We start from the raw sequence: 14,440 nt of genomic DNA on the forward strand, positions 1-14,440 counted from the left end.
GCTGAGTGACAGGCTGATTCTGAGAGTATACCCACATAGGATCATCCACACCTCGTTAAAAGAGCCTGGTAGAGCCATCAGAGATGCTCCTGACTGCTACGGAGAAACACAAATGTGCAAAACTCATGTGTGTCTTCACTTTTTAACCCGACTCCAACAAAATACCAGCATGCATTAAAGAAATGGGCATATCTTACAGAGAATTGATTCATAACTAGACACCCCAATGTTTTCTTTCAAGAACATTAGAGCTCAACCAGTGCACTCAGCCACACCCTATACAGCCAGACCATACACTATAGACAGTGCATGGGAAGCCACTCCAGTTAAAGGTCATTATAAGTGCAGCAACTGTGTAGTTTGCTAATACACTACCAGTGCAAAAAGGTTTCAATTGATGTAATACTTAAAGACTTCAATTTGCAATTCTACTAATGTGATTTATTGTATATGGTGTCCCTGTGAAAAGATCTATATTGGACAAACCACCCAACAAATCAAGGTCTGGATTGGACATCACCATAGCAGGATACGTTGCAGCACCATCAATGCACCCTTGGTTTCCAATTACATGATTCACCGGCACACAAACTGATGATATCAATTTGTAGGTGCTAGAAATTGCCAGGACTTCTGCATGTGGTGATGACCTTTCCATGATTCTGTAAAGACCAGAATACAAATGAATTGGTTGGTGTAACTCAGCTAAGGGTTTCTCCTTGTACCCGAGAGGAGTTTTAAAGACAAAATTATATTCAACCTTCTGAAAATTGACTTTAGGGTAGACAGATCCTTTCTGGGTTCTAGTTTTCCTTCATGTTATCATGATTTTCTCTCGGTAAATGTTTTATCTATACCTTTTGCGATGTTCTATTTACCACACTACATTTACTCAGTGAATGTCTCTCTGCAATCTGTATTTATTCTGGGGATCCCTCCCACAACCTAGGCATGGATCATAATTCTTGGCGAGCATCGTTACTAACCTAGAGTTCTGCCCCCCTGTCTCTATAATTCCTCTACGCCTTAGGTTGAATGCTTCCTCCTATGAGGGGTGGAGCTCACCATTCTCAAAGCCTCTGTTTCGTCCAGGGCCCGACCCTTGTTTCTTTTTAGTTCCTAGTTATACACTTGGCAGCCATGAGCCCACGTGAGATGGACCAGATGGTACCCACATGAGGGAGGATCTTTGATGACCCATTTCTATCATTATGGCGGTAATCTGGATCAGCGTACAGTCACACGTTGACACTATCAAATACCAGGAATGTTCTACTCCACTCTGCGCTATTCTTCTCTGGCCCACATTGTTTTTTCCTTTTTATTCAGAATGTTCCAGCATCTTCAATTTCAGATGAGACCCGTTCCCTTTTCTAGGGGTCAAAATGCTGTTGAAGGATCTGTATAAAAGAAAAGAAGCTGTCTGTGTCTATTCGCTCAACGAAACGCATCTATAACATCTCAGTAGTTGTCTGTTAGTCAACAAAAGCCCTTTTCAGGTTGAGCCTAGACAGCATTTGCGCTGTCGCTCGTCGACCTTTTGCATATGCTTTATGAAGTTCAACTCTGCCTATTTCTTGCCAGTGCTCTTCATTTGGCTATTTCAGTGTTCTGTAAAACCCCTTGCTTGCTAGTAGTCTGTCCTGCCTCTTTGTACTTCTTTTTTCTCTTCTGTTCCTCCCACAGAGCAGGGACTGTATCATTACACTATGGTTGTTTATCTGTTCTTTGGGGTACTATTTTTTTTCTTGGGTTTCTGCTTTGTTACTGTTTGTCTGTGTTTAGCATCAGCGCCATAGCTGGTTACATTTTAATATAGCATTCTTCTCTCCCACCTCCTCTCACTCCCACAGTTGTGTTGGAGCTGCCTCCTCCTCTGTGCCTACCCCTTGTTGCTTATGTTTTTTTATCCTTTTTGTAATTTTATATGTCAACCATCAGTTGGATTTCTTTTAATAGGATATTGGTTTGGTTTAGGGCTTTATTCTAAGGGGGATTTGGCGTGTTGCAGTCTTGAAGAGTCGAAAGCAAGTCTGAGGAGATCTAATGTTTAAAGACCCGTCGCTTGGAGGCAAGCCTGACTGGATAATCTGAGGCTTTCCATGAAACCTTTTGCTGCCCTAGTACTTGTTTCTCCTGGTAGGGAGGTAGCCGATTGATTGCTTCCCCATTAAGTGCTGTATTCTTTACTTGTAAAAAACTGGCTGTGAGTATGTTATATTAAGGTCAACGTGTATTAAAAAGTGTTGTCTAAAAAAAACCCAAAGAGATCCTTCCACGCAGTGAGAAGGCATATTATGATGTCAGCTGAGCCCAGGCTGCAAAAATGGTGGCTCACTCTTCATTTTGCTGGGGCTGTCATCTGGGTTGGATCGCCATGACTTTGGGTAGAGCTTGGTGCGGGGGATGACATTGATGTCAGCCCTCCCCTCTTTGTGCCATCCCATGTTTTCCTCTGATCGAAAGACAAGGGAAAGGCCATGGTGGCAACAATAGATGAACTAAAAATATACCATCCAGAATGCTGTCCTTCATCCAGTGCCAGTTGCTATACTGAAATACACAAAAACAAGAGGGCAGAGAAAGCCATGTGCTTGTAAAGCAATGCTACAGAGCGAAGGATTAGACCCAATGTGCTGTATAAAAAGCTTGCAGTGAGCAGAACAAACTGAAGGTTTTGTTTTTAATAGTAATTAATATTATTATTATTATTAATATTATTATCATTATTAGGTGCAACAGCTACCCAAAAAGACTTTCCCGGTGCCAAGACGGACTGGGTGAGAAACAGAAGCGGCAGTGTTTTGAGATTATTGGTTAAATAACCAAGTCTTCAGGGATCTGCGGAAACGGGTGTAAATTGTTTCTTTGGGGATAGCTAGGGGAAGAGAGTTCCAAAGGGAAGGGCTGAGATAGGTGAAAGATCTGCCACTCATCCTGGAAAGTTTGAACCTGGGTACAGTAAAGTTTTCGTGACTTTCAGACCGGATGTGGGTATCATCTGGCAGCATCCAGATGATCTTCCTGAGCCATTTCAAGAAGGTGAAGCAAATGTCAGTAACTTTAACTGCCTGATAGTGCATGGTCAACGAGTCGTCAATGATTACGTTCAAGTTGCAGACATGGCTGGAAGGCCGAGGGAGAGCACCCATCTCGTCAGGCCCGTTTAGTGGGCCCCAGATATCTTTCTTCTTGCCAAGGATCAGGACCTCAGTTTTTTCACCATTAAGATTGAGGTGGTTGTGGTTCATCCGTGTAGCAATTTTCCCAAGACCTAGCTGAAGGAGAGATGTTGAGCTGGGCTTGGTGTTAGAGAGAGAGAAATTAATCTGGGAGTCGTCGGCGTATGTAAATAGAGTGAGACCAGCATCTCCGGCTATGTCGGCTAGAGGTCTAAAGTATAAATTATAAAGCAGCAGGCTAAGGATGGAGTCCTGGGGCACCCCATAGGGTGAGAAGTGAATGACAGAGCTAGCAGTGGCGGAGAACATTTGAAAGGTGGAGTTAGCTAAAAAAGAGATAAGCCAGTCTAAGGCTGAGCCATGAATGCCAAATGACCTCAGTGTGTTGATTAATATAGGGTGCGATACTGTGTCAAACGCTGCGCTGAGGTCTAACAGTATGAGAGCAACAGTATCTCCAACCTCCAGATGATGGCGCAACCTCTCCATCACACCCAGCAATGTTGTTTTTGTGGAAAATCCAGCTCTGAAACCAGATTGAGATGGGTGGAGGATTTTGTGGGTTTCAATGAACTGGGAGAGATGGGAGTGGATGTGTGTCTCCAGAATTTTAGAGAAGGCCGGCAAAAGGGAGATAGGTCGGTAATTGGAGAATTAGTCAGGGTCCGCGGTGGGCTTCTTGAGGAGAGGTTGTCACCATGGCGTGTTTCCAGTGAGACGGACTGTAGATTCAAGTAAAGAGGTAATAAGGACATTCAGGATGATACAAATTGGGAGGGTCAAGCTACCTGAGTATAGAAATTGGTAAATGATCCTTAGGAGAGCCGGATTTCACATTCTCTAGGATGATTTTATAGAAGTCTACATTAAGAAGGGGCCAGAAATCCAGATTGAAAGTAGGGATATCGGACTCAATGTAAGGTTCAGTGCGGGTTGAGTCTGTCGTGTGGGGAGTGAGTTTTGTCTGGGGGTGATTCTGTACTGTGACTGAAGGGGACTACTTGCGTGAGACTTTGCGCTCTCTAGATGGATTTTCTCCATTTTGTGAGTATTAAAGAGGCCGAGGTCCTCGCACTGGCGTTTATTCAGAGGTGGAGGACTTGCTAGGGGCTCTGAGCCTGCAAGCTCCCTAACTAGGCCAAAAAGTGTTTTTTAACAGTTCACAGCTTCGGAGATGGTTTTAGAGGCAAATATGGCCCGTGCGGAATTACAGAGGTTGTGGTATATTTTTTTTGCCTTTTCATAGGCATTCTTGGATTCAGGCGCATAGTCTCTTCTCCATTTCCGTTCTAATGATTTACATTTCGATTTCTCTTTTTTTAGGATTTCGGTGTACTATGGAGCAGGAGGACGATGAATATTGAATTTTTTATTAGTGAGAGGAAGACATGAGTCTATGGCATTCGAAAGCCAGGTATGTACACTGTCAGAGAGCGATGTGAGTATAATAGAGCATAAGAAATTGTTGAGACCATTTAAGTCAAGTTTTTTACAGTCTTTTTTTGAAACCATAAGGGAAGGGAACAAGGGTATGGAGTTGTCAGGAGGAGTGAGGCTGAATTTGGATAGCAAATGGTCTGACCAGCATACGGGTAATGAAGGGGAGCAGTGAATGTAAGGAAGACTTGAAAAAATGGGGTCACGAAGGAGGCCTGCCCTGTGTGTGGGGCCCGAGTTTAGTAGATTGATGTTCATGGTGGATTAGTCAGATACAAAGTTGATGCATGTTGAGTTGGAGAGATCCTCTAGATGTAGATTTCGGTTGCCCAGGAGTGAGAAATTAGTAGAGCTCATGAGTAGGGGGTAAAGGAACTGGGAAAGGATGCAGCCCAGGAAGTTGGGGGCCCCAGAGGGCGATAGACCAGTAGACCAGAAAAAGTGAAATTGGGGGTTAAGACTAGTTTGAATAGAGCGGCTTCACAATTAGTTATGTCTAAAGGTTCAAATTTGCACTGAAAGTCTTTTTTTAAAATAATGGCTATACCCCCACCCATTTTGGGCCCTCTATCCTTCTTAACAATGGCATAGTTTGGTGGTAACGCTGCTGCAACGTCAGGGTCTGCACTCTCATGGAGCCATGTCTCTGTTAGGAACAGCGGGTCAGTTTGTTCATAGAGCAGAAGGTCGAAAATGTCGACTTTGTGATTGGGGAGTGAACGGCAGTTGGTGCTGAGGAACGTGAAGTCTTTATTGAGGGGGACTGCCAAGTGAGTGTTATGCACATTCCCTGATGAAGTAAGGAAACGTGACCGGAAAGTGGCAGGAGAAAAATTGCAACAGGGACTGGTGGTCATTCATTCACACAAGTTCTCTGTGGAATAAGTTTCATTGGCTGCCTGTTTGAGCCCGAGTATCTTTTATGGTCTTATGTGGCAGTGTCCCATCTTTCTTAGCAGGCAGCTGTACCTTACACTCCCACCAATGTTCTCCCTTCCTTGAACCTTTTTGTTCTTGACAATCATGTACTCCTGGAAACCGGATTGTCAGAAGCATCTTTTTTATGTTAACCTCCTTTCTTTTAAAGTTTTTTACATAACTCTCTTAATTTCACTTCGAACCTTAAAACATTTCACAAGCAGTTGAGAAGCCGGAGGCCGTTGTGCAAAACCCATTTGTAAACCTGGATGTGCACTGTAGGAATGTACACTTTTTTTTTTAAATCTACTTGCCGGCAAATTACTACTGAAATGTAATTGTCCTTTAATTAAATCTACTCGTCCCTTTCTGGTTCCTTAGTGAGAATCCTGGAACAAACACTTTTTGGGTTCAACAGTGGTGCATTTTGAGAGTAAATATAGGTTTGTATTTTTTTTGGTGTAGCGATAATAATACTGCAATTCTGGGCGGGAGCTATTTTGCTAAAACTGGAAAATGAAAAGTACAGGTTACACACATATTGTTGCAGTAGGTACATTAACCCACTTTTTAAAGGTGCTGGTGTAACCTGTAACAAATTAATCACAATCTGTTTATTGGTTGCATTAACCTACTGAGCTTTATCGCTGGAATTAGTATATGGGCAAATTAAAACACATTCATTCCCACAAAAGGTGCACTTACCCATATTGTGTATTTAAAGTGTGCCCTGCAGGCAAAATCTATATCATTAGCCCAATGAACTGTGGCATAGATTGGTACGACAGAAAAGTGAGAATTATGACATGTCACATGATATCTGGCACCTTAGTCACATTTTAACATAAAGCATAGTTATAGATTTTTTTTTAACTACGTTTGAATGTTAACCTTTTCGCTTTTACTACCCCTCTTTTTGAGTTCTGGTTCCTTAGAGATTGTCGCTGTTCCTTCGATTGCTTCACAATTTTTTGCTAACAGCTTTTTTTGCTTATTTTCTTTATTCTTCACCTTTTTGATCTTTTCCTCTTCTTTCATCTTTCCGTCCTATTTTGTCTCGCTCCCATTGCCTGATGCTGGTGAAGTAAAGAACTCGGCAGAATCTACAAGCTTTTTTCAACTCTAGCTAATAGGAGTCTCTACAGAGTATGGATCCCAAGAAAAGTACCCGAGTGCCCCACATGCGTTTTCTGAGACACAGTCACACACTCAGTCCCGACAGAGACCTTATGGACCCACACACATTGCAGACACACTGTACAGAGAAACATATCACTCAACAAATGCGCACACAATCATCCAGCATGATACACTGACCTGCAGAGACACCCTGCGCTGCGAGATACATGCACACAGTTTCCTTGTCTGACTTAGACCCCCAAAAATAACAAAGGGGAGGGAGTGCAGAGGTCTTATGGATAGAATCCACCTCAAGTACAGTTTTTATAACCCAAAAAAATTCTATTCTGTATATTTTGTATTTTTTAAATGTATTCGTGATGTGTAAAGGTGAAACCTGCTGATCTAGGAGTTCCCCTAAAAAAAGCACTATGTGTTTTTAAAATACTCCTCACACACTTTGAATCCCATAGTGTCATGCTTCATCATGGGGGTCTTCCCGTCCCTCTACGGGGCGGCGCGTGCTTCGACCAGCGAATACACAGGAGCACTAGATTATTTGTAATAGGCTATGTGTGGTGTGGGTAGTGGGAGTGGTAGGGGATGTTATAGCTAGTGCTAGGATTAAAAATTTCCTGGCTAGTAGAAAAAATACACTTTATTTGTTTCTCTGGATGGAAATGTTAAAAAGGAGTTTGAAGTAGGGTGTATTTACTATATCCTACTGGGTCAACATGTTTCGTAAGCAGACCCCCCTGCATTACTCATGAGGACCATATGTGATCCCTACTACACTCAAAAAATTAGATAATTATATGTATTATGCCTATTGTCCTAATAACAGATTGAAAAAATCGGCTAATCTGTTATAGGGGTCAATAATTACCCCTTAAAAAAATTACCACATTTGGCATACTGTTCCCTTTATGAGCAGGCCTCATGAGCTAGCATCGGAGGGGAGGGGTTTCATCACTGGTAACAATGACCAGCGTATAGCCCTCTCTCACACAATCGCCTCCGTGCTGCTCTGACGATCGTCATTGTTACCAGTGATGAAACCCCTCCAATATTACATATAATTATCTAATTTTTTTGAGTGTAGTAGGGATCACATATGGTCCTGATGAGTAAAGCAGGGGGGTCTGCTTATGAAACTAGTCGACCCAGTAGGGTATAGTAAATACACCCTACTTCAAACCCTTTTTAACATTTCCAGCCAGAGAAACGAATAAAGTGTATTTTTTCTACTAGCCAGGAAATTTTTAATCATTGCACTAGCTATCACATCCCCTACCACTCCCATTACCCACAACACACATAGCCTATTACAAATAATCTAGTGCTCCTGCGTATTCGCTGGTCGAAGCACGCCCGGCCCCGTAGAGGGACGGGAAGACCCCCATGATGAAGCATGACACTATGGGATTCATAGTGTGTGAGGGGGATTTTAAAAACACATAGTACTTTTCTAGGGGGACTCCTAGATTAGCAGGTTTCACCTTTACACATCACAAATAAATATAAAAAATTCAAAATATACAGGATAGAATCTTTTTTGGTTATAATGACTTAGACCCCAACATGCTTCGGACTCCCTACATGTGTGTATGCATACACACACACACTACATGGAAACGGCTCTTGCACAGTCACAAAACCTGAAAAGACAAACGCACCTTGCAGAACCAAGACAAACAATTGCACGTATACACACATTTACCAGACATTACCACCCACCCATCACTGCTATCTTTTGCAGACTTACGCCCTGCAGACACATATATCCCTTGCATACACGCTTACATCCAGCAGACAACCCCCTCTCATCCTAGAAAACACACTCTCTCTCACTCTCTTCTGAAACTTGCAAACTATGACACTAGACAATATGCTCTCAGACCAGGCGACCCAGCAAACCGACGTCCCATTGGCATATCCTGCTGCCTTGAAGAATGAAAACCGAGGTGACGTGGCATCAGAGGAAGGGATTAGGCCGGGGACTGGTTTTTACACCTCCAGCAAGTACGAGATGATGCAGACTTGGGGAGAGTGCAGAGACTGCCTGCAGGAAAGATCAGGATGTCCTGTAGATCCATTAGTGAAACAAGAACTTAATGCTTGGATCCAACATCAATGTAAAGAAGACAAGAAGTTCTCATTGGAGTCTTCATCTAGTGGTGCAAGTAGCAGTCAAAATAATGGAATGTCGTTTCGGGCAGAGGGCATAACATTCATACAGTGTCTTGAGCTCGTATATATGATAACGCAGCATTACCTACTGAAGATAACATTGAAAAGTGATGATATCTCGATAAAAGACCGTTTTCTCTAATGAAAACAGGTTTAAATGTTTAATGCGAGACTCGAAGATTAAATAATGTGGACAGAGAGACGCTGCAATGATAATCTGCCATCAAGGATTGCCTTACAAGTAAAGGGACATGCAAAAGAAAAGAGGGTCTTACATATGCATTGTGGAGAAGTGTGGCTCAGGGGTTAGAGGCGGCAGACCCGGAAGCTGAGATCGGCCCTGGACCAGGGTTCAATTCCCCGCCTCGGCGGGTCTTGGGCTCAAAATTCCAAGGACTCGACAATTCTCGCTCCGGTGCCTACTCGACTCACAGGTTCACACTCTGCGACTCTGGGCAATAGCTTGCTTAATCTCCACAACGGCCCCTCGTTGTGGGATGCCTGGCTTTCACCTTGTGGATACCCTGCCGGGGTTATCTCACAGGGGAATACCAGGACGGGTTCCCTAAGCAAGCGCTTAGATACCGGGTCGGTGATTTGCTCTATATAAATACATGTACATTCACATTTACATTTACATATGCGGTAGACGAGGCTCCTGGTGCACGTGGGCCCAGTACTGAAGTGAGAAAGTGGGACCAAACCAAGCAGAATGAATCCCTGCAGTAACACAAGCAGCCCTTTCAGACGCACACCACTTTCAACACATCCCATGCCCACGCTCAGCAGGAGATGCATTACTCAGCACACTGACTGCCAGCATGGAGGGAAAAGATGATAATAAGTCCGTGTGAGCCAAGGACAGGTAAACATATCAGCGATGCACAATTAGTAGCTGAAGCCTGCTGGAAGGAGGAAATCATCTCAGGCCCAGGGTGAGCTGGCAGCACAGGGAAGTGGCCCGAGGAACTGAGATAAAAGGACTGGAGGACCAAAGATGCAAGACGCGGGCCATAGGACAGAAAAGGTGGACCTTGGAGCCTGGGGAGGGGCAGACATATAAGACTGAGGAGAGCGCATGCATGGGGTCTCCACTGTCTGCTGTCACGCACCGCGGGATGGTAGACGGTGAGCGGGGGGACGGTGAGCGGGGGCACTGCTGATCACACTGGGTTCTCCTAGATGTTCTGGTATTGATGGTGGGGGGGGAGGCTCTGATAACCTGTCCCCCCACCGGCCTTAAACTCTCCGGGTCAGGTGCGCGCTTGCTGAGCACAAGATGGCGGAGTGCTCTTCGGCAGCGATTGCTGTTTAACGGTGGCTCCGGCTTCCCTCCTCGTTCATGGATTTTGGCCGTAATTCATCACTGTTCCCAGCGGGGCAGGCAATGGGCGGGGCACTCTTCTATTTCGGTCTCTGTGGTCCCTACCTTTTCAGAGGCTCGCTCCAGTTCTCGGCTCTCCTTGATGCGCTGGTCGTCAGCCTGATGCCGTTGTGGTGCAGACATTCTACTGCCCTCCGCCCTCCTTTGGTGCTGTGACTGGGTCCCCCTTCCGACCCCACTTAACCCCTTCACTGCGGCGGCTATTCCGTCGCAGGGCTAAGGGGGCGGGGGGGCCACACGGCGGGCACATGCTGGTGACGGAACCGCTCCGTCACCAGCCGCGGTTGCGCTGTGCTCATGATGGAGCGGTTCCGTCATGGCCCCGCCCGCTCAATGGAACGCTTGGCGCAGGCGCGGAATCCGCGCCACGCAGGCGTTCCGAGCGGGCCGTGACGGAACCGCTCCGTCATCAGCACAGCGCGACCGCGGCTGATGACGGAGTGGTTCCGTCACCAGCAGGGGAGTCGTTAATGGAACTCTGCTCTCCTGGTTTTTTGGGTGTTGACCCGGGTGCAGCTTGCCATTTTGAGATGGTCCATCGATGCCCACGACCCAGGTCCGCAATTTTGTTGATTCTTGTCCTTTCTTTTGGTCTATTGGATTCCATCCTGCCGACCTTCAGACATTTCTTTTTTGCTGGACTGCCTTATCTCTTTCTCCCCCTCAGGTCCCCCTCTCTCCTCTCACCAATCTCAGCCTCCAACTCTTCTCCCCACCTACTGCTCTCTACCACTTTTGATTTTTTATTTCTCCCTTCACTCTGTAAATATGTAATATATACTTGTCAAAGCCTAATCGCTGGTAAAATGTAATCCTGAGAAATTCTAAATATCTCTAACCACTAGTATATGTAGTAGACCTTTGTACTCACTACCATTCCTATGTGATTCTGAGAAATTATCCATTTGTATCTCTTCCTTGAGTGACTTTACAACTTGTACATTGGCAATTTTTTTCTGTTTATATCTCTTCCTTGTGTGACTTTACAACTTGTACATTTGCATTTTTTCTGTTTGTATCTATTATGTAACTCATGTAATCCTAAGTCTTTATGTATCGCAACTGGTTCTATTGTAAAGCGCTCTGACACCTTCGGGTAATGTTCACGCTGGATCACTGAAAAAATATCGACTGCCAAAATATCGACCTGCAAGAATATCGTGTAAAAAATATCGACTGACAAAATATCGAGTTTCTATCTACAAACAGGTAAGTACAAAAATATCGAGTTTAAAATATCGTTTACAGAAATATAGTTTAAAAAAATATCGACTTTACTAAAAACATTATTAAATTAAATTAATATTAAAAACTAAGTACTAAAATATACTTAAGAATACTTAAATTACCTAATGATAATTAAATAATTAATAAAAGTAAAAAAATAAAAATTATTTAATCATATTTCTTAAAACATATATATATAATAACTAAATATAATTAAATAATAGCCAATATTATTAACATACAATAACAAAAGAATAAAAATTACTATTCCCACTCCAGTGGGTGCAACAGTAGGGAAAGCGTTGGATAGCGTAGGGGTTAAAATTACTATTCCCACTCCAAAGAGTGCAACAGTGGGGAAAGCATTGGATAGCGTAGGGGTTAAAATTACTATTCCCACTCCAGTGGGTGCAACAGTAGGGAAAGCGTTGGATAGCGTAGGGGTTTAAAATACTATTCCCACTCCAGTGGGTGCAACAGTAGGGAAAGCGTTGGATAGCGTAGAGGTTAAAATTACTATTCCCACTCCAGTGGGTGCAACAGTAGGGAAAGAGTTGGATAGCGTAGGGGTAAAAATTACTATTCCCACTCCAGTGGGTGCAACAGTAGGGAAAGCGTGACAAGCGCAAGCCTAAACGAGCGCGCACTTAGGACCCGGCCCCCCGGCCCCCGCTCCAACCTCGGCTAGACTTCCTGGCAGCTGGTCCACCCAATGGGGTGGCCGGCTGCGTAAGCCCTTCCGGAGCATCCTGTGACGCGTTTCCGGTGGGACAGAGGGCGGGGACAGGGGACCTATTTAGGTCCCGGGGGCAGTGACCTCTGTCTCTTAGCCCTCTGTTACACCGGACCGGTTGCTGGTCGCGGAAGCGTCCTCCCCCACTTCCCGCCTTTTCTAATTTAACTTTAACTTTAATTTAACTTTAACCTAAATTTAAGAGTTTAAATCCCCATTCGAATCGAGGCGGAGGTCGTCGGATCCTCGGGTGGCGGCGAGGCAGCACAGCAGTTCCATGGCGAGGGGCGATGAGGGAAAGAGCGTCGAGGTCGGAGGCCGTCCATCTCGCCAGGTAAGGAGTCGGGTGTGCTCGGGGGCCTGGGTGCAGCCGCGGAATAACTGTAGGTGGTGCAGGGTCTAGGTTTACTTCGGTGGTCTGCGGCTGCCGGCAGGGCCCTGGGCTCACGGGCTCCCTCCTGGGCGACGTGGACGGTCGGGGGTGGGGACCGGGTGCGGGGATCCCCTTCCATCGGTAGCTGGTGACATCATCTCCAGCGGGGAAACTTTCTCTAACTTGGGCACTGTTCGGCAGTCAGAGAAGGGAGCGCCGCTATGTCTCTGGTGGCGCTATGAGAGGAGATCGTTGCGATGCATTCCTGTGGTTGAACATATTCAGTTCAAAGTAGCGTGTTTTAGCTATAAAAGTCTGCTCCACGTGTCTCCTGAATGTTAGCTCTTGACTTGCTCCAAGGCACTAAGAAGGGGTCTTTGAGGTTGAATCTATCCTTACTCCGATTTCCCAGAGAGATTCAAACCCGAGGGTGCCACTCTTTTACTGTACTGTCTTCAGATATTTGGAACTTTCTTCTGCTGGATGTTCCACGTCGACCCTATGTGGTGAATTCCGGAAAAAGTTAAAAGCCATACTATTTTGCTAGATTGTTCGAACCATGAGCCACTTGACTGGTCAGTCACGCTACATGAGTGCAGTCCATACCGTTAGTGAGTGTAATTTTTAAATTGCATTGAAAAGTTAATGAGTATTAGGGACTTCATCTCCGGAAGAGTTAACATTCACGAGATCCAATCTAGGAGCCACTAACTAGTAACAGTGCAACAACAAAAGCATTGGTGTACCATTCTGCACAGAAAGGGCCCACCGCTCACATTGTATCTGTAGTCTAAGTTATCAGACCAAGTTTAGCTTGTAAACTCCATCCTGGTAACGTAGCTGGCACCTTCGTCAGACAACCTGTAGAGTGGTGTCATAGCTGATTACTTTAGGTAGGCAGCCTATAGTCGGATATTATGACTGATGACCAGATAACTTGTAGTCTCGTAATGTAGCGGGAGACCTGCTGAAGGTGGGAGCATTTTCCTGGTAAGATAGCTGATCATGGAAGTAACCTTTGGCCGTTATCTCGAGGTGAATGTGGCATCTCTCAGTTCTTTGTGACCTATTGAGGCATAATTCGGTGGATGTGCTGTAGAAGTATGCAGCAATGGGAGGCCAGATCATGTGGTAGGGTTGGCTGAATCATGCATCAGAGATAGCAAATTGTATGACATGATGCAGCCCATCCTTTGGTAATAATATTCTGCCATATTTTGCCATTTTAAATCACATACTCTAAGATTTTGCATCTTTGGTCACCTAAATACAGCATTCAGTGGCAGAAAGGTGACCAGTTAACGTTTTAAAAGGGTATCCCAGTGTGCAGCACCACATGAGGAATTTTAAAAAATGTTTTTGATTTACTTGAGCTACAAACAAAATAGGTTGCTTGTTAAAAGATGCAAATTATGCAGCAGACAACTGTGCTTCTCTGATTCCTATGCATACTTTTCGTTTACGTGTGGCTATATAATTCACATACTATACTATGCACTCCCGTCTTTGCTTGCTTGTTACCAACCCACCTGCAATTCTTCAGTCTTTTAAGCGCGATAATTCACCATCTGTTGCATAATTTAACAAAAATATTTGGTTGACATCTTAAACGGATCGAAGTAAAAATAGAGCGATTCTTGTTGGTCGGCAGCAGAAGGCATTGCGCAAAGGTTGACTGTGCAACTGTTAGTTGCGATTTGGTGTATTGGTGTGTTAAACTACTACAATAAGGGCATGCCGTTTTCCAGACAGAGTTAACAGTTTGTAAAAATGGCCAAATGATTAGCTTAGACTATCACGGAATATGCAGCATCACACTGCATAGGTTCAAGTTTTTGTCAAATAATTTGGTAAACCCTATAGGATTATGTGGTCCT

Source organism: Lissotriton vulgaris, chromosome 4_1 (genome assembly GCF_964263255.1).
Source record: "Lissotriton vulgaris chromosome 4_1, aLisVul1.2, whole genome shotgun sequence".
Taxonomy (NCBI): Eukaryota; Metazoa; Chordata; class Amphibia; order Caudata; family Salamandridae; genus Lissotriton; species Lissotriton vulgaris.